Here is a 20,616-nt window from a genome sequence, read left to right as displayed (position 1 = left end):
TTGTGATTTGTATTGACGCTTCGTATAAGAAATTAGGGTGCTCTTATACAGCACAACAAGGTACTCGCGTACACGTCAAGACAATCGAGGTAATATGAAATTCGATATCCCCACCCATGAGCTTGGGCTCGTGGCAATAGTTTTGCCCTAAATATTGGAGGCACTACTGGTATGAATAGAAGTGCGAGATTTACACAAACCATAAGTGCTCTAGTATATTTTCACGCAGAAAGAGCTCAACATACGCCAGAGGAGACGGTTAGAGCTAATCAAGAATGATGAGTGGGAGATTCTTTATCATTCGGGGAAAGCCAATATGGTGGCTGATACCCTTAGTAAAAAGGAGAGACTCAAGATGATAATGTCTTTGGGAGAGTTTATAAGAGATTTTGAGAAATTGGAAATAGAAGTGAAAGTAACCGGAGCCGGTACCGAAAAGCTATTTGAGATTGCAATACAGACCGAATTATCGGAAAAGAACATATTGTGCCAGAAAAATTGATGAATGAAGGCAGAGAGCCAACAATTAGATAAAAGATTAATACTGAGAAAGATGATAAGCGAATAATGAGGTATTCCTACTGAATTTGGGTTCCAAATGTTCAAGAGCTTAAAGATGAGATCTTAGATGAAAGCTAGTTTGAGGAATAAGATTTAGAGCAAACCCTGAACGTGATAGTCAGGGAGGTCGCCATCAAGATAGAAGGAACCCATAACATGATGAAGTGGAAAATGAGGATTTAAAATATGTAGGATGACCCCGATTATGGGGAGGAGGAGGGAATGTTCAGACTAAGGAAATAGAAGGTCAAGTAAGGAAAGGAGACTCAAGACGGTACTCCTATACGGCAATTCATGGACCTGTCTGAAAAGAACTTAGACTATTATCCCCAACCAGCACCTTGAGGAAACAATGTAGTGGGAAATTCTTTCAGGACCTTTAAGTCGCTAAGCTCTCAGAGTTCCAAGGAACAAGCTGACCCAGCCGAGGTAAGAGCCTGGCTAAAGGAAATAGAGGAATCATTTGAGATTCTGAATGATTGACGAATCACAAAAGACTGTTTTTGTCACTTACCCTCCTAAGAGAGAGACCACCCGCTGGTGAAAGGCCAAGGAAGGCACGGAGCAAGAGATTATAATAAACTGATTTAAGTTCAGTCAATTGTTTTCAGGAAAGTACTTCCCAAGGTTATGGAGATAGTGTAAAAGCTTTAGAGCCAGAACAAAGGAAGACGAGTATGATGAATTATGAAGCTAAGTTGTAAAAGTTGTCAAGATTCGTTCTAAGGACTCGAATCCAGAATGACGGGATGTTTGAAATCAATGCTTATGTTGTGTTGGTTCATGAAATAACGATAGAAGAAAGGAAAATAAAAAGAAACTGAAGTGGAAAGGAATATAAAGGCAATAGAGTTTGAGGAATGATAAAGGAATTGGGTATGAGGAAACCCTAAAGACCGTAGCAATAGAAATAGAAAAGTATGTAATCGTCAGGATGAGGGTGATTCACCATGAGTTAAAATTGCTGGGTGAAGGCATAAGAGATACATATATTTTATCCCTAGTAAGTTGGGAGGATTTAAGGAAACCTTGAGATAGTTCGAAGGATAAATAATAAGACGCGGATAGACTAAGGAGACAAGAAAGTAAGAAAGTAGGAAAATTGGATGAAGGAAGTGACCTTCAAGAATGTGAAATGTAAGACCGGTGGCTCGATACCCAGAAAGGGAGACGCCAGGTATGAGAGATATCCCAACCTTGAGGTGACTGTTGAGATAAACAACAAAAGTAAACAAGGAATTATTAAGAAGAAGTTCACGTTGAACACGACCAATATCTTCCAAAACATCCTTGTTATCGTTACCAAATTAGGCAAGAAAAGCGGATAACCGTTGTTATCTTTTGGAGGCCATATTGATTGACCTCATTTTGAATACAGATGTTATTGTGAAAATTCGACATATACTATCGAGGTGGGAATGATTGAATAAGACACCCTTATCAAGGATATATGACTTGATTTATCCATGGAAGGATGCATGTACCTTTTTAAAGGTGGAATTAAGGATAGAACATCGGTAACTTAAAATGAATCCTAGGGGAATGCATAAAGGTTGGCATTTCACCCTTAATAGGGATAGTATGAGTTTTGACAGTATGATTTGGAAAGGGTTAAGGTAACAACAACCTTTAAGAATCAGTGGAGAAATTTTTCAGAAGTATATAGACAATGGTTTTAGTATTAGTAAATGGTATTTTGATATGCCCTGTATCTAGGAAATGCAGGAGGAACGATTCAAGGATAGCCTTAGAGGTTTTACAAGGAGAAAGGTAAAATTCAAAATTCTCAAGAGTAAAATTGTTGATAAAGGAAAAATGATGTAATTATAATGATGCCAAGTGGGGCACGTGTTAAACCACGAGAAAGTATGGATCGAACCAGTAAAGGTCGAAGTTGTTCAGGGCAATTAGGGCCTAAGATAAAAGATGTTCTAAGTATGATTGAGAGTCAGTCGTGACAGTGATTAACCTCTAAAGACTGAGGCAATAACTTATGGAAAAATGGTGATATTTTTTTTACTCATCAGATTTTAAGGAAAACATGTTCACAGAAACAGTGATTGAAATGAGGTAGAAAATTTATTTGGAGGTGGTTAAATGACATTGACTGTAAGAAAATTTTACTATCAGAAAAGGCCAAAGAGGTGGCCGACACTTTAAAGGTAAGAGGATAATTATAGGCGCTTGTGCCAAAAGAATACAGTGATGATGGTTAAAGCTGTGAAGGTTGTATTATGGTTTAGAAGATTGACATTCCTTCTGATGACTGTGCAATACCCAACCGTAATAGTAGTTGGTAAAGGTTTAATTCGTGTAATCGCCATGAGCGGGCTATCTATCTCAGAAGGTACTATCTTGAGATAAGCCAGGACCATATTTCAAAAAGGACTAGACGAACCTTTGAGTTAAGTCTTCTATTTAAGGCATATGATTAAGAATGGTATTAACCTGCTATCGTTGCTTTGATTGAAACTCTTCTGCAATTTTATCTGCTTCATGTCATGAAAGTACGTCAGAATTTGGAGTGTTCTTCATGAATTATGAATGGTGATTATGTTAACTCCTTAGAAGAATTCTATACGATATGTATGGACTCCGTATGGTTAGATATTAAGATTTCATGGAAAGTGAATGACGACAGTAGGTTAGTGGGGGACCATAGTAATGCAGCAATGATTCTGCGAGTAATGAGCTGATTACAACCGTGAGAGTTGTATTGGAATGGATGTTGAGATTAAGTACCACTAATCGGGTCATGGTGATGTATAAGTTATCATTGAATAGACTAATTAGGTAGATTATTTACCTATTGAATATTTATTCCTCCTTATCAATTGAGGGTCGTATGACTATACGAGGAAGGTTGCGATGCAAGCATAGAATTCTAGTAACGATGATGTCTAGAATGAGATCCCAGATTCGATTTTCAATGTCGAGGGAGTTTCAAAGGTGATTGTGTATAAGCTCAAGGAAGAGCATGGGTCCATAGAATGATGGACGGGATAGCAAAAATATTTAGGCATGTGAAATATGATGCTATAATACTTGATGTTGATATAAATACATATATGTTTTGTTCTCCTATGACAAACCTCTATAGTTCAGAGGTAGATTCCAAGCCAGATATTTTATGGCAATACTTTTTTTCATATAAACAATTCTCTTCAGTTCGTTCTTTTCTCTTCTTTTCATTTCATGTAAGCTGAGAAGAACAACCCTTCCAGAAGGGGAGGTATTGCCGAATGACTATCTATCTTTGTGATAGAAGCCTAGTAGGATACCACATGTTGTTTAATTGCTTGTCAAGTACTAAAGGCTGACCACCTTCTGTACTAACTATGCAATAGAACAAGTGTTCATGATCATAGTGATCTCTCAACAAATTCCTTTACTTCTATATGATTGATCAAACTTTGGGAAATAGAAACATCTGAAAAAGGAGTAGTAAAGTTATGGTGGTATTCAGAATGGAAGCACATTCGTGATACTAAGGTTGACGTGGTTATTAAAAGGTTATAGAGCGCTAACAAGCAAAAGTATAACCAGTATAATATTAGGAACGGAAGGTAGTAGCGATTACGAGCTGGAAAAGAATAGGTATTAAGAAGCAAAAGCTCTAATGCTAAAAGCTATAATAAGAGTCTGTGCAATAGACTTGAAAGAATTTGGAATGATCACTTAACACGGATTAAGTTTTCTTACGACAATAGATCATATGTCATTATCGAGATGTCGCCTTATGAGATCCTTAAGGGAAGACAATGTCGATCTCCCTTATGTTAGGATGAAGTTGTAGAGCGCAAGATGCTCGGACCCGCAGTAGCCCAAAGGGCCATGGATATAATAGATCTAATCAGAGGACGGCTGGTAGTAACCCAAGATGGACATAAGAGGTATGCTGATTTGACTCGAAAGGACAAAGAGTATGAAATAGGGGACCTAGAAATGTTATAGGTATCCCTTGGAAAGGATTGATGAGGTTCGGAAAGAAAGGAAAGCTAAGTCCACAAATTGTTGGACCCTTGGATATATTAAGACGTTTTGGGAAGTTAGCATATGAGCTAGCCCTACCCCCGAACATGTAGTAAGTTCATAGCATGTTCCACATATCAATGTTAAGGAAGTGTAATTCGGATGCCAGACAAATAGGGGCATATGAGTGCATAGACATGCAACCAGACGTAACCTATATGGAGCAACCAGGAAGGGTTATAGAGTAAAAAGGAACAAGTGCTTAGGAGAAGGATTATCAAACTAGGCAGAGTTTGGTGGTAGAACCACAATGTGGGAAAATTTACTCGAGAGTTAGAAAGTGCAATGCTAAGTGAGTATCCCTATTCATTTTCTATCTGATTCCGGGACGGAATCCTTTTAAGGAGGGGAGATTGTAATAACCCCAATTTTTGGAAATTTTTGAAACCCTTATGAATAGTGTTTTTGCTGAATGAGAAAACTTTTCATGCCACACTATGTAGGGGTTCTGTTATGGATATTCTAAGATCGTATTAGTATTCCATAAAGTAAATAAGTGTATGTAAAGATCGTCAGAATCCAATTCCGAACACTTTGATTTTTCTCGAAAATCCACCAGATACCGAAAGAATTGAGTATAAGGTAACATGATTAAAGGGATTTAAATTCAAGGATTATAAGAGAGGATTATAAAAAGGAATATAATGTATTGAGAAAGGTTAAGGGAACCCAAGTAATAAGATCCCGGGTATGATCCCTCAAACGATCAACGAGAAAGAGAGTTAAGCGAACCGTAAAACAAATAAACGTCCAAGGGGCAAGCACATGCAAGTAACATGAGAAGGAAGCTTCTAATATAAGGTAAAACATGTGGTTAGAAGCAAGGTGACATCATCACACCACAAGAATGAGACATGTGGCAAAGTAGTGATGCAAGCAATGACATAAGCAAGTGAAAACAAGATATTTAGCCAATAATTAACCACAACCATGCATTCTTTGCACAAATATCAAGGCAAGACAAGAAAGCAAAAGCTCTCCCCCATTTCTTTCTTCTTCCATTCGGCCTTTTCAAGAAATGAAGAAATAGATTTTCAAAACTCAAGTTCTAGGCCATGGAAAATTACAAGGTTTGTTTCCTTGGATCCTATATTTCATAACTTAGTTATACCATGAGTTTAAGATCAAGATTCCATGGTTTGCATAGATAATCCACTCATCAAAGATGATGATGAATAGTAGTGAATAGTAACTTACTTTGATTTTCTTGATTTTCATGAAAGCTTAAGGTTGATTAAGCATAGATCAAGGTTCCTAGAGGCTTGTTAGTGACTACCCACTCTCCAAGGAAGGTATAAACTCTTGAACCCTTAGTTTTAAGTTTGGTTTGTTTGGATGATAATAGTGCTTAGATGAATGGGTTTAGTTTGATGTTGATGGATGTTGGATTGTTGTTGAATTGGTGATGATTTGGTGTAGTTTAAACTTTGGAAATCGTTAGGTTATAGCCGTCGTAATGCCCGATTTTCTATAAACTGTTTTGTGATTAACTGTTGGACCCGAACACCCACTTCTATAAACTAACCACTTCCATGCTTAGATAGGTTATGTTTCAAGCTTCGTTTTGATATGTGGTTTGCTTGAATCCGATGTGCGGTTTAGGAGAAACGACCGTTTTAAGTAACGGTGTTTCGCGAACGAACCTTTACCCCTCGCCTTACTTTGAAACCTTGGTTAAGGCCCTTAAATGACTAATTAGAGCATGAAACATTTATGTAGAGTGTGTTAGGCAGTTGATAAGACACTCGCGAAATGAAACATTTATGTAGAGTGTGTTAGGCAGTTGATAAGACACTCGCGAAAGAATCGCCATAAAACTTGTAATGGGTAAATTATTAAAAATGGTGGAGCCGAGGGTACTCGAGCGACTTAAGTAAATCGTTAAGCGCAAAACAAGCGTTAGAGTCTGAGTTGGTTAGAGTATAGATTTACAAGTGACTTTGGTTTAATTCCAACTTACTTGTTGCTTATAGGTTACCAGACTCGTCCCGAGCCATTCGTAACCCCCAGTCGCTCAGGCAAGTTTTCTACCCGATATACTGTTGTTGTGATGTAAATATATGTATATGCATTATCTTGTGATAGTGCATGATTGTTATTAGCAAATTTTGCGATATATTGGAGCATGCTGATATGGTATATATGCATGTCTGTTTCGTAATCTGGTTATCTATCTGTTGATTTCAATGCTTATAATTGCATAATACCTATGCTAGAAATAAGCAAGTAGTTGCGTATACCCTTAGTATAGGGGATAAAAGGTGAACATATTTCTAAACCGGGAGTCGATGTTCCCGAGTATATTATATATATATATATATATATATATATATTTATATATATATATGGATATAGTTTTTAAAACTATGGACCGAATAAGGTTTATTCGATACCTTTATTTTACTTAATTGAATATTAATTTGAGTATTCATTCGAGGGCTTATGACTCAGTTTATATTATTATTGAATATTACTTGGATATTCATTTGAGGATGTATGACTCCTTTATTTTATGAATATTATTTATAGTATTCATTCGAGGTATTATGACTCCGCTTATTACTTAATAATATTCTTTATTGTATTAAAGAATAAGGTGTCGATAATCAAACTTATTTTTGATTATTCAAATAAAGATATTACTTTCGTATAAGTATATCTTTGATTATTTGCTATTCATTCAAGTATAAGTTTTCCAACTTCTACCTTAATTATTCTTATGGGAATATTATTTAAATAATAATATTCAGATATTTCTTTCATATCGGGACTGATTTATTTTAATAAATCAGTATTACTCCAAACATTCTTAAAAATGTTTTCGAGTCTTCAAAATGATTTTTAAAAGTTAGAGCGGATCCCAAAACTCATTTTTATATTTAAGATCTTCCTTTCAAAGGGGATTTAAATATTCGCTCAAAACCTGGGGAATCCGGCTCAGTGGTGTATTTTATATTCGCAATGAGGTTGCTGTTTTGGTAAATGAATTGATTACTTACCCAACATTCGGGAAGTAAGTCCATCTATTGAGTCGGCATAAGCAACATGGGCTCAGTGGGCGTCCATGATAGTGTAAGTGGCTCAGTGGGAGTCCATCAAATGCATAAGTGGCTGAGTGGCAGTCCAGCATAAGGTCCTATTGCGACCAGGGTGATGACCAGTGGGGAATTCGTCCATCTACTAGTAGAAAAGGTTACTTATTGGTATCTTTGCCTGATCAGCAAGATATCAGGTTTATGCCAAAATTCTTTCCTTTCCAAATTTATTGGATATTGCAATTCTGTTCATACTTTACATGACAGAGGTTTTCAGGAAATGTATGTATATATATAGGTGTATATATATATATCGGGACTTAATGAAGTATATCATAACTTCATTTTCTTCAAAATATTTCAAAGATTGAATCTATTCAAGTCTTATCTTGTAGTCGCATCAGTGTGATGAACTTTTGAAGTTAATTATAACTTGAACGGTGGTAGTTCAAGTAGTATTTGGAAAAAGATATAAGTATATTGGAGTATCTTGTAACTTCATCTTTTAAACTTATATCTAGTAAATTATTATCTTATATATGACAAAGATTTTCAGAAAAACGTTGAGACAAGGTTAGATATATTAGATCACCTTGCAACGATATTTTTATACAGTTATAAACTGGAACTTTGTGTATATTATGCATGGAAGAGGACTTCCAAGATTTTGAAAAGTATATATGTATATATACTAAATATTTTGCGACTTCATCGCATTAAAATATCAAACTTGGTTCATTTCTTTTGACCAAGACTTTCATGAGTACTATGAGAAGGCTCATATATTGTTAATCATTATACATATTATTTTGGTGGGCTTGCTGCTCACCCTTGCTTTCTTCTTTCATCACACAACATCAGATAGGCAAGATGAACAGGACCAAGCTCCCAATTCGCGAGCAGATAGGAAACATTCTGCAGAAATGTAAATTTATTCAGAAAACCTTTTAAGGTGTATTGGCAGATAATTGTGGAATAAAATGACTTGTGGTTATTTTTGGATGTTCATCTCTGAGACTATAACGTGTGGTGTGTGTGTTTATTGTGGGGTCACAGTACAGAGTAGTTGAGTAATTATTAAGATTGGGTGTTATTAAGGGAAATGGAACTCGTGACAACCCGGATCCCCGACCCCGGATTTGGGGGTGTTACAATTATTAAACATATTATTTCGGTGGGCTTGTTGCTCACCCTTGCTTTCTTCTTTCATCACACAACAACAGATAGAAAAGATGAACAGGACCAAGCTTCCAATTCGCAAGCGGTTAGGAAACGTTCCACAGTTTTCTGGAAGCGTTGATGCCACTATAGCTGAGGTAGGAATTACGAATAGGCTAGGCTTCCAACTTTTGATGAACCAGACTTATGTATATTATGAATTGTAATAATGGCAATGAATATGTAAATTATTCAGAAACCCTTTGGAGGTGAAATGGTTTATAATTGTGGAATAAAATGACTTGTGTTATTTTCGGTATTCATCTCTGAGACTATAACTTGTGGTGTGTGTGTATATTGTGGGGTCACAGTACGCATCAGTTGGTTGATTGTTAAGATTAAGTATAGATAAGGGAAATGGAACTCGTGACAACTTGGATCCCTGACCCCAGATTTGGGGGTGTTACAATCCTCAGATGAATGGTCAAGCTGAGGTATCTAACAGAGAGATCAAGCGCATTTTAGAGAAAGTTGTGTGTCCATCGAGAAAAGATTGGTCTTTGAAGCTTGATGAAGCTCTTTGGGCATATAGAACAGCATACAAGACTCCGTTAGGGATGCCACCGTATCAGTTAGTTTATGGTAAAGGGTGTCATTTGTCGGTGGAGCTCGAGCATTAAGCGTATTGGGCTTTGAATAAGTTGAATCTTGATTTGGATGCAGCTGGAAAGAAGAGGATGCTTCAATTGAATGACCTCGACGAGTTTGGACTTCAAGCATATGAAAAAAACAAAATGTATAAGGAGAAAGTCAAGAGGTGGCATGATAGGGGTCTAGTACTCAAATCATTTGTGCCGGGGGCAATAAGTTCTTTTGTTCAACTCTCGTCTCCATCTTTTTCCTGGAAAGTTGAAGTCAAGGTGGTCATGGCCGTTTGTTGTCAAAACTGTGTTCCCACATGAAGTGTAGGAGATTTTTTAAAATGATCCGGGCCAAGCATTCAAAGTAAATGGTCATAGGTTGAAGCATTACAATGGTGACATGGCAAACCATGAGGTGGTTAATGCCGTTTTGTTATCCGTTTGATCTCGAGTTTTTACGTCAAGCTAACGACGTAAAGCAATCGCTTCTTGAGAGGCAACCCAATTTTGTTGTACATTAGTAGATAGAGGAAGAAGAAAGAAAGGAGAAAAACACAAAAAAAATTAAAAATTAAAAATTTTGGGACCAACTACAGTGGCACGGCGCGCCCGCGCTAAGGAAGCGTTGCGGTCGCGCCAATTTTCCAGAGACAGGGTGCGCCCACGCTGCCTAGCGGAACGGCCATGTTGAAACAACAGAAGCATGGCGCGCCTGCGCTAAAGTAGCACGGGGCTGCGCTGCTTTCGAATTTCGAAAAAAATAAAAGATGAGAATAAATAGAAAATCGGGGACTTATTTTAAAAATCAATACCTACCCGAATTTTACTCTTCCACATCCCAAATTTCCCTCTCCAAATGAAGCCCATTATTCCCACTATTCCCATAATCAATTCCCACTTCTATTCCATATCTAATTCTCCCATCACCTCCTATATATACATACACTTAGACACAAAATTCTCCACCACTTCTCAAATTCTCAAACATAATTCTCTCTCAAACACTTATCTCTTATTCTCTCTTATTCAATCCCAATGGCACCCAAGAGATAAAGAACTCAAGTAAGTAAGAGTACCACCCATTCTTCGAGTGCAAGTGGTGTGAGGCCGAGGTTTTCAACTCCCGAGGTTGAAGCGGAGTATATGAGGCTTCTCTCGAAGCCTATAGCCAAGGAGCGAGGTTTTCTGCCATCGGGGAAGGATGGTAGGTTGTTGGAGAGTTCTATGCTAATACTAAGCGGAGAATAACGGTTTTACGGTGGTTAGGGGGATGACGGTGGAGTACAGTGCTGAGGCGATAAGGAAGGTGATTGATCAACCTGCGAGGAAGCCCGGTCAGGACACCTGGAATGTTAAGACTCCGGAGGATTTTGATTTGATTGTTGTCACTCTGTGTGTACCTAATACTCATTGGAAAGTGTAAGAGGGGCACGGCTGATTATTCAACGTTCCCTGCTTCGAGCATGAACAAGTTTGCCCATGCATGGAATGTATTTATTTGTACTAACATCATGCCATCTTCTCATGTGCATGATGTGACTGTGGAGCGTGCAAGGCTATTGTGGGGCATTCTTCAGGGTGATTATGTGGACCTTGGGATGGTCATTTACCAGGGTATTCTGAGATTTTTACGATAGAGTACTACGGGTTCTATACCCTATGCATCCGTTGTGACGAAACTGTATGTGGCAATTGGTGTTCAGTGGCCAGCACAGGCGCAGCTCCAGATTTCGAGTGCTCTGATTGACAACACCACTTTATCGACTATACAAGAGTGGGTAGGAGGGAAACCTGATTTGAGAAGGCTTGGATATTCTTTTGACCATCTGCTTCGTGGGAGGCCAGCTGCTGGGGCTACTCAGACGAGCAAAGCCGCTTGGAGGTCTCAGTTGGGTGAGGAGGCTGGTCCATCGCATCAGGAGCAGGAGGAAGAAGGAGTGGATGTTAGAGTTGGTATGAGTATGGCACAATATAGGTGTCTAGCGAGGAGGATGGATGTGATGCATGACATCCATAGTCGGTTTGTACGTGATCTCACCTAGGCATTAGGGACTGCATTGACAGCCACATGTGTGGACATCCAGTGGCCAGTACTTGGCGAGGACTCTGTGTATCCACCTCCAGACATGCCTGACACTCCACCCGTTGGGGGTGAGGATCCTGATTCTGAGTAGGTATGCCTGATTCCTTACTATTACCTTCACTAAGGATAGTGAAAATTTTAAGGTTGGCGGTAGTAGTTGAAGGAATATATTTTGTGTGAGTCGCATATAGTTTGCATATTCATGATAGTTTAGTGCATATAGTTGCATATTTTCCTATGTAGTTTTTTTAAAATATTTTTGTAGTTTTTATGACAGTTTATTCATATAGTTTAATGCATATGCATAATAACATGATCCCTTAGATGATTTTTCCGATTTATTTGTGATATTGATGCTAGTGTAGTGATGTCATGTTTAGTGATGTTAAATCATATTGAATTGATTTACATGCTAGAGACACTTGTATTTCACTAAGGCTTATAGGTTGCGTGAGTGCTAGATCATGATCATGGTTTGTTTATTTGTCGAAGTTTAATCGCTTGTTTATATTTAGAATTTAGGATATTCTCTTAATGATAAAATAGCATGGATTTTTAAAAATTGGAGAAAATTGGATTTCAATGCTAGTTGTTGTGGCTAGGTGTCAAATGGCTAGTAGCCGGCTCATATTTATATGAGTAGTCTAGAGTTGAACGAGATGGAGCGAAACGCACTCGTTCAGAAATTTGTGGAAAAAAAAGAATAAAAAAAAGAGAAAAAATAAGTGTTATGTATAATTGATCATAAGTGGGCTCTTTAGTACACGAGTTATAGTTTTTGTGTGAGTCGCATATAGTTTGTATATTCATGATAGTTTAGTGCATATAGTTGCATATTTTGCTATGTAGTTTTTTAAAATATTTTTTTGTAGTTTTTATGATAGTTTATTCATATAGTTTCATGCATTTGCATAATAACATGATCCCTTAGATGATTTTTCCGATTGATTTGGATATTGATGCTAGTGTAGTGATGTCGTGTTTAGTGATGTTAAATCGTACCGAATTGATTTGCATGCTAGAGACACTTGTATTTCACTATGTCTTATAGGTTGCTTGAGTGCTAGATCATGACCATAGTTTGTTTGTTTGTCGAAGTTTAATCGCTTATTTATATTTAGAATTTAGGATATTCTCTTAATGATAAAATAACATGGATTTTTAAAAATTGGAGAAAATTGGATTTCATTGCTAGTTGTTGTGGCTAGGTGTCAAATGGCTAGCAGCCGACTCGTATTTATATAAGTAGTCTAGAGGTAAACGAGATGGAGCGAAACACCCTAATTCAGAAATTTGTGGAAAAAAAGAAGAGAAAAAAGAGAAAAAATAAGTTTTATGTATAATTGATCACGAGTGGGCTCTTTAGTACTCGAGTTATAGTTTTTGTGTGAGTCGCATATAGTTTGCATATTCATGATAGTTTAGTGCATATAGTTGCATATTTTTCTATGAAGTTTTTTTAAATATATTTTTGTAGTTTTTATGATAGTTTGTTCATATAGTTTCATGCATTTGCATAATAACACGATCCCTTAGATGATTTTTCAGATAGATTTGTGATATTGATGCTAGTATAGTGATGTCGTGTTTAGTGATGTTAAATCGTATCGAATTGATTTGCATGCTAGAGACACTTGTATTTCACTAAGTCTCATAGGTTGCTTGAGTGCCAGATCATGACCATGGTTTATTTGTTTGTCGAAGTTTAATTGCTTGTTTATATTTAGAATTTAGGATATTCTCTTAATGATAAAATAGCATGGATTTTTAAAATTTGGAGAAAATTGGATTTCATTGCTAGTTGTTGTGGCTAGGTGTCAAATGGCTAGTAGCCGACTCATATTTATATGAGTAGTCTAGGGTTGAACGAGATGGAGCGAAACACACTTGTTCAAAAATTTGTGGAAAAAAAGAAGAAAAGATAAAAGAAAAAATATGTGTTATGTATAATTGATCACGAGTTGGCTCTTTAGTACTCGAGTTATTAAGTTCTTACGAGAATTTGTGCCTAGTGACCTAAGCTTTTATAGTCTGGGATCCACTAACCTAACGCTCGCTACATGGGTACTACTGTATAAGTCTTTTGTGGACCTCACTCATTGCACGGTCAATAAGTATACTTGTGTTGTTTTGTTATAAATAAAAGCATGAATCCATATAAAACTCCAATATAAGGATTGAAGTGTTATAAGTTATTTTGAGTATAGCTTTTATTTTATATATAACCTTGCGATTGCTTTGATGAGTAGTGAGTCATGATTATTGATCTAGTTGCGATAGTATATCTGTAAATATTACACACACACACGTCTCTGGTTTGTAAGTTAATTTATAAGGTTTAATTGATCTTTATGCGAATAACTGCATTTATTGAGATGTTGCTTATTGATTGGTTTGGTTATTCTATGGGGATCGTTGCATTCATTTAGTTGCATTCATGCATTTTTATTTCTTGTTCTTTGAGTCTGTTTATGCTTGAGGACAAACATCGATTCAAGTTGGGGGATATGTTGAGTGGCATTTATGACATTTTATAATGCTCCATTAATCTTTGAATTGGTGTTATTGTACTCAAGTTGTTGGTGTTTTAATGAATTTTCTAGTGTTTTTGCATTTCAGGCACTAATCCGGAATTCAGGTGAATTAGTATTGATTTGATGCTAATATGGTGTTAGGATGGTGTCCAAGGAATAAAGCTCGTGAAGACCACCTCATTGTAACAAGAAAAGGAGAAAATGGAACTTTCTCCAGAAGGCCAGCGTGCCAGCGCTATCAAAGCACGCAGTCGCGCCCAAAATACAGAGACACAGCGCGCCTGCAGTGATAAAGCACGCGGCTGCGCCAGGACGGGAAATTTAAATCCTGATTTTATTGGGATTTTGATTGGAGGACTTCTACTATGCATGGGTTGCTATATATATATATATATATGAAAGAGATATGTCCTAAGTCCAATCATGTATGAGGATTTAGGAATAACTTTTATGTAATCTGTTTTGATTTCATTGATATTAATAAAAGGCTTGTTTTGTTTTTATTGCGGGCTCTATCTATTTAAATGTTTAAATAAGATATACCACAGTTTAGAGTAAAGCTTTTTTTGGATTGTGATGAGATCATAATAATGAGACCTAAAAGATGATAACTCTAAACTTAAATAGTTCCTGGTCGTAGGATTACTAACTGGTAATTAATAATCCGCAAAGATCGGTACATACTATGCTTGCTTCATTATGAAGGATGTCTGTTCTCATAGACATTTGTGTGGTGACACTATAGCTAGTATGTAGGTGCTTATTATAGAATAAGTTCACTGAACATGACTCACACAGCTGAACAACTGATAGAGTTCACTCACGTGTCAGCAGTTGTTCACATAGTGATAGTTGTACAAGTATCCTTAGACTTGAGGTCATCAAAGTCATCTTGTGTACACTGAACTATGCTTTGGTTTAGTTCTTAGTCTCAAGGGACAATTATAAGGGCTCTACTGGGTATAGGAATTTGTACACGAAGATAGTGTATGATCAATAAAGAATCTACCCCTTCCAGTGTAAGAAGAGAATGTTCAATGCTGATCCACTTATGTTAGTTCAGGAATCTCTGGCCAGAGTGAATGAAATTAGAAAGGAGTTTCTAATTTACATTAAATAGAACTAAGCATAGTGAATGGGTAAGCAAGTGATTAAATAAGATAGGCTTGAGACAAGTTCCATGCCTTGTATTTAATCGTGACATTGCAGGGTAGAAGGAATTGATTGTATGGTAACTACTCACTGAATAGGTTCTTGGTATTCTAAGCAGTGAATTCGTATTATCCGGATAGTCGCGATATGCTGAGAAGTATCCCTCACGATGTAGAATAAATATGATTAATTAATTAATCATATTTAATGAATTAGAGAATTTATATAAATAATGATAAAATAGTTTTATTATTATTTATTTCTACTACCAGCTTAATATTGAACCTACAGGGTCACACCATAAAAGAGAATGATTTAATGGTAGAGGAATTAATTAATAATGGCTGATAATTATTTATTTATGAAATAAATAATTAATTGGAAAATTTAATAATTGATTAAATGAGATTTAATTGATTATAAATTAATTAAGAAAAGCTTCTTAATATTATTAATTAAGAATTTAATTTTTGGAAATTAAATCAAGTGAGAGAATTATTTCTAAAGAGTTTAGAAAAAGGATTAATAATTAAAAGGTGTTTTAATTATTAGTGAGAATAATAAAGGGTTAATAATAATAATATTTTATGGGAAAATTTTTAGCTAAAAATTTTGCCTATAAATATACTATTATAGACCCTATTTTTGCCTCAACCAAAAAGATTTACAAAACCCTAATTCTCTCCATCTCCTCCTCCTTCATTACATCATTTTCTTGGTGGATACCGGTGGAGTGCTTCACACTTGAGGAGCAGCTGCTAAGGATCTCCGTTCATCATTTTTGGATCTCCATTAAAGACCTCCATATTTCCATTAACGTAAAGCTTCTTAAGGTAAACATACTGAACTACGAATTAAATATTATTTTTCTCATGGATCCTGCGGAGGGTTTCGGTTTTTTTAAGATTTAAATTTACGTTTTCGTTGCGTTTATGTGCTAAAAACCCTTCAATATATATATATATATAAAGGTCGTTTTCGTAAGGAGACGTACCAGGGCACAATGAGAAGGCGTAAGAAGACCGTTTTAGCAAAATTCAATGAAGGCGAAGAAGAGCTAGTTTTTACTTGTTACTCTTTGTTCTAAGTTGTAACTTTGGATGCTAGTTTTCTTATTCGTGAACCTATATTCTTGTTTCATACTTGGTTATTTAATTATTCAGTATAAAGACTACGTTTATTATACCATGCTTTCATCGGAACCCACGTTGATGATGAGTCCGATTATGGGCTAATCGTTATTATGGGGGTTTAGCGGATTTATTTATGGATTTCTATAGTTTATTTGTTTCGATGCCTTAGTGTTTGGTGATTGTATGATAACCTAGTTTTGGTTATGCTTATTCATCTTATGAGTGTCATGAACTTATAAGATAGCGTGTTAGTCTTTAATGAAGTGACAGAGAATTTAAGGATTTGCCATGCTAGCATAGGTTCATGTGTTTTTAATATGCATGATTCGTAGGTAATTTTAACCATCTTACTTGCCCTTTCTACTCACGATAGATAACTCGTGCATTAAACCATTATGTTGTCAAATTCTATAGACATATAGGGTCTCAATATAATTGGTGTCTATTCAGCTTCTATCTCTTTTGTGGATGTCTGGAAGTATGTTATTCGTGCAACGAAACTTGGCGTTTAGCAGTTTCGTGTTGTCTGATTAGTGTCATCACCATTACATGCTAAGGTTAAGAACAATAAGGCTATTAAATGAAGTATTTAATGAAGTTAGAATCCCATGTTTGTGTCATATTGATAAGTGGATTTTATATCCACTTGGAATGCTTTATTACAAGCTTAAATTGGTGTTTTGGACTCAAGTTGTTGGTATTTTGATGTGTTTTTGTGTTATTGCATTTCAGGTATCAGTTAAATAAAGAAAAGAGCTTTTAAAGGAAATATGATGAGAAGTGATCAGAATTGGAATCCAAGGCCATTTTCAAGTTGTAGAGAATCTCAATAGCTTCGCGTGGGCAGTTGAATCGCCTAATTCTGACGAGTAGAACTCAAGTTATGGCCAGAACAAGATTCATCAGAGTATTTTCCCGCTCAGCAGAGCTGAGCGCCCGCTCAGGAGAGCTGAGCGGCCGCTCAGGACGCGGCTAGTCGCTGATTTCGCTGAAAAAGCCTTTTTTGAGTGGAATTTGACGATTTTAAGGGTCCAAGTCCACTAGGGGCGTATATATACTTAAAAAAAAGGGTTTTCATCATCCGGGAAGATTGGGATACCAAGGAGAAGACCTAGAAGCACAGAACAACTCCGAAAAAGAAGATCTTGTTTTTAACTTGTGATTCTTTGAATTAGTTGTAACTTTGGATGCTCATTTTCGTTCTTGTTGAACCTAGATCTCGTTTATTCGTACTTTAATTATTATTCAGTTTATTAAGACCTTGGTTAATACCATGCTTTCATTGGAACCCATGGTGACGATGAGTTCGATTATGGGCTAATCGTTGTCATGTGGTTCTAGCGGATTTACTTATGGATTTCAATCATTAATTGTTTCGATATCTTGGTGTGTGGTGATGGATTGATATCCTAGTATTGTTTGTGCTTATTCGTCTTATGTGCGTAGCTAACATATAAGATAGCGTGTTAATCTCTATTGAAGCGACAGTGAATATAGAGGTTTAGAACTTGCCATGGTAGCATAGGTTCATGTATGTGTATGCATGATTCGTAGGTAACTATAACCGTTTTACTTGCCCTATGTAATCAAGATAGATAACTTATGCTTAAACCGTTATGTTGTCAAATTCTATAGACATATAGGGTCTCAATATAATTGGTGTCTATTTATCTTTTATCTCTTTTATGGATGTCTGGTAGAATGGTAATCGTGCAATGAAAGTTGGCGTTTATCAGTTTTGTGTTATCTGATTAGTGTCATCACCATCACATGTTAAGGTTAAGAACGAAAAGGCTATTGAATGAAGTAGTAATGAAGTTAGGATCCCATGTTTGTTATATATAGTAATTCAACCTCAATTCTCTTAGTTAATGTTATTTAGTATAATCTCTTAGTTTAATAAAAACGCAATTTGTTATTTGTCTTAGCATTGAGCGATAACCAAACATTGTTGCATAGGCGCATAAATTGAACTTAACCTAAACCAGTCTCTGTGGGAACGAATCTGATTTATATCTTATACTACTTGTGAACGCCTATAATTGCGTGAATATTAGCGCGTGTTTTCGCCCTAACAAGTTTTTGGCACCGTTGCAGGGGACTCGGTGTTAATTTTTAGTTTATGTGCTTGTCATCAGTCGTCATTAAAGTTCATTGACTCGGATTCTTTTACTTTCACAGTTTATTTGTTTGTGTTTCAGGTACTCATTACAATGGGAGATCCAGCAGCACGAACGAAAGCCTTGATGGATTTTTCTCAACCCAAGACCAATGACATTCAATCTAGCATTGTCCGGCCAGCTATCACATCTAATACCTTTGAGATCAAACCCGACATAATTCAATGGGTGTAGAATTCAATCCAGTTTGGGGGTTCTTCAACGGAAGATCCCAATATGCACATTAGGGATTTCATTGAGATCTGCGACACCTTCAAGTTCAACGGTGTTTCTGAAGATGCTGTGAAGCTGAGACTGTTCCCATTCTCTCTGAGGGACAAGGCTAAGAGCTGGTTACACTCTCTACCAGCTGGTTCGATTACTACTTGGGAGGATCTTGCTCAGAAATTCCTTACTAAATTCTTCCCTATGGCAAAGACAGCTACAATGAGGAACCCTATTACTCAATTTGTGCAGCAAACGGGAGAATCGTTATGTGAAGCTTGGGAGCGCTACAAGGAGATGCTTAGGAAGTGTCCTCATCATGGAATTCCTGATTGGATGATCATCACTTGTATTTACAATGGGTTGGGAGCACAGTCCAGACCCATGCTCGATGCAGCATCAGGCCGAGCATTATGGGCAAAGAGCTATAAGGATGCTTATGATCTAATTGAACTGATGGCTGCTAATGAATATCAGTATCCAACCCAGAGATGTCCATAGGGCAAGGTAGCAGGAGTTCTTGAGGTGGATACAACTACGGCTATCACTGCTCAACTAAAGGCGTTGTCTAAGAAGATCGATTCTCTGGCTAACTATGGTGTTAAGCAGATAACCAGTGTTTGTGAGCTGTGTGCAGGTCCGTATGTGACAGAGCAATGCGCTATATCTAGTGACTCAGCTCAGTTTGTGAGCAACTTTCAGAGATCGCAGCAGCCAGTTCCTGCCACTTATTATCCTAACAACTGGAATCATCCTAACTTCAGCTGGAGCAACAATCAGAATGCGATGCAACAGCCGTTCCAGCAGTTTGTAAATAAGCTATTTAACCCTCCTGGTTTTCAACAACAATTTACACCAAGACAACAACTCCAACTTCAACAACAAACTCATGATGCGGGTCTATCTTCGAATGAAAAAATTGAATTGGAGGAGTTGAGGCTTATGTGCAAAAACCAGGCTCTTATATGCCAAAGCCAGGCTGTTTCTATCAAGACTCTGGAGAACCAAATAGGGCAAATTGCTAATGCCTTATTGAATCGACCACCAGGAATGCTTCCTAGTGATACAGAAACAAATCCAGGTAAGAGGGAAGTTGAAGAACCAGTGAACGCCATCACCTTAAGGTCTGGAAAGGTCGCATGCCCCCAAATTCAGCACGACGAAGAGCCTGAAAAATCTCAAGATTCAGAAAATACAGTTGTGGCTGAAGAAGATGTGCAGAAGGAAGTAGAGGTGGAACCAAGGAAGACTACTGTGGAACACACTCCTCCTGAGGGTAATACAGGGGAGAAACAGATCTATCCACCACCTCATTTTCCTAAGAGGCTGTAGAAGAAAAAGCTGGATAAGCAGTTTGAGAAGTTTCTGGAGGTGTTCAAGAAACTTCATATCAATATACCTTTCGCTGAAGCTCTTGAACAGATGCCTAGCTATGTGAGGTTTATGAAAGGTATTCTCTCTCGGAAAGTGAAGCTCGATGACTTAGAGATCGTTCCTCTAACGGAGGAATGCAGTGCTGTGCTGCAACAGAAGTTGCCTCCGAAGCTTAAAGATCCTGGAAGCTTCACTATTCCTTGCACCATCGGAAACTTGTCGTTCGACAAGTGTTTATGTGATTTAGGAGCTAGCATCAATCTGATGCCCTTATCTATCTTCAAGAAGCTTGGTCTTCCTGATGTGAAACCAACATACATGTCATTGCAACTAGCCGACCGTTCCATCGCTAATCCACGAGGTATAGTGGAGGATGTCTTGGTCAAGGTGGATAAACTCTTCTTCCCTGCTGACTTTGTAATTCTTGATTTCGAGGAAGATAAGAAGATTCCCATCATCTTGGGAAGACCATTCTTGGCTACAGGCCAAACTATGATCGATGTGCAAAAAGGAGAGCTTTCGATGAAGG

At 37.1% G+C, this 20,616-nt stretch overlaps 1 non-coding gene across 1 annotated transcript; it reads right to left on the bottom strand.

The window, feature by feature from the left end:
- Nucleotides 1-18,932: 18,932 nt before the first annotated feature.
- On the bottom strand, nt 18,933-19,039 carry LOC141670178 (small nucleolar RNA R71). Its single transcript, XR_012554420.1, has one exon. It is a non-coding gene; the product is annotated as a small nucleolar RNA R71 (small nucleolar RNA).
- Nucleotides 19,040-20,616: the final 1,577 nt, after the last annotated feature.

This window comes from Apium graveolens, chromosome 6 (genome assembly GCF_009905375.1).
Source record: "Apium graveolens cultivar Ventura chromosome 6, ASM990537v1, whole genome shotgun sequence".
Taxonomy (NCBI): Eukaryota; Viridiplantae; Streptophyta; class Magnoliopsida; order Apiales; family Apiaceae; genus Apium; species Apium graveolens.
The sequence above is the reverse complement of the archived record's forward strand: the minus strand, read 5'-3'. Positions and strand labels throughout refer to the sequence as shown.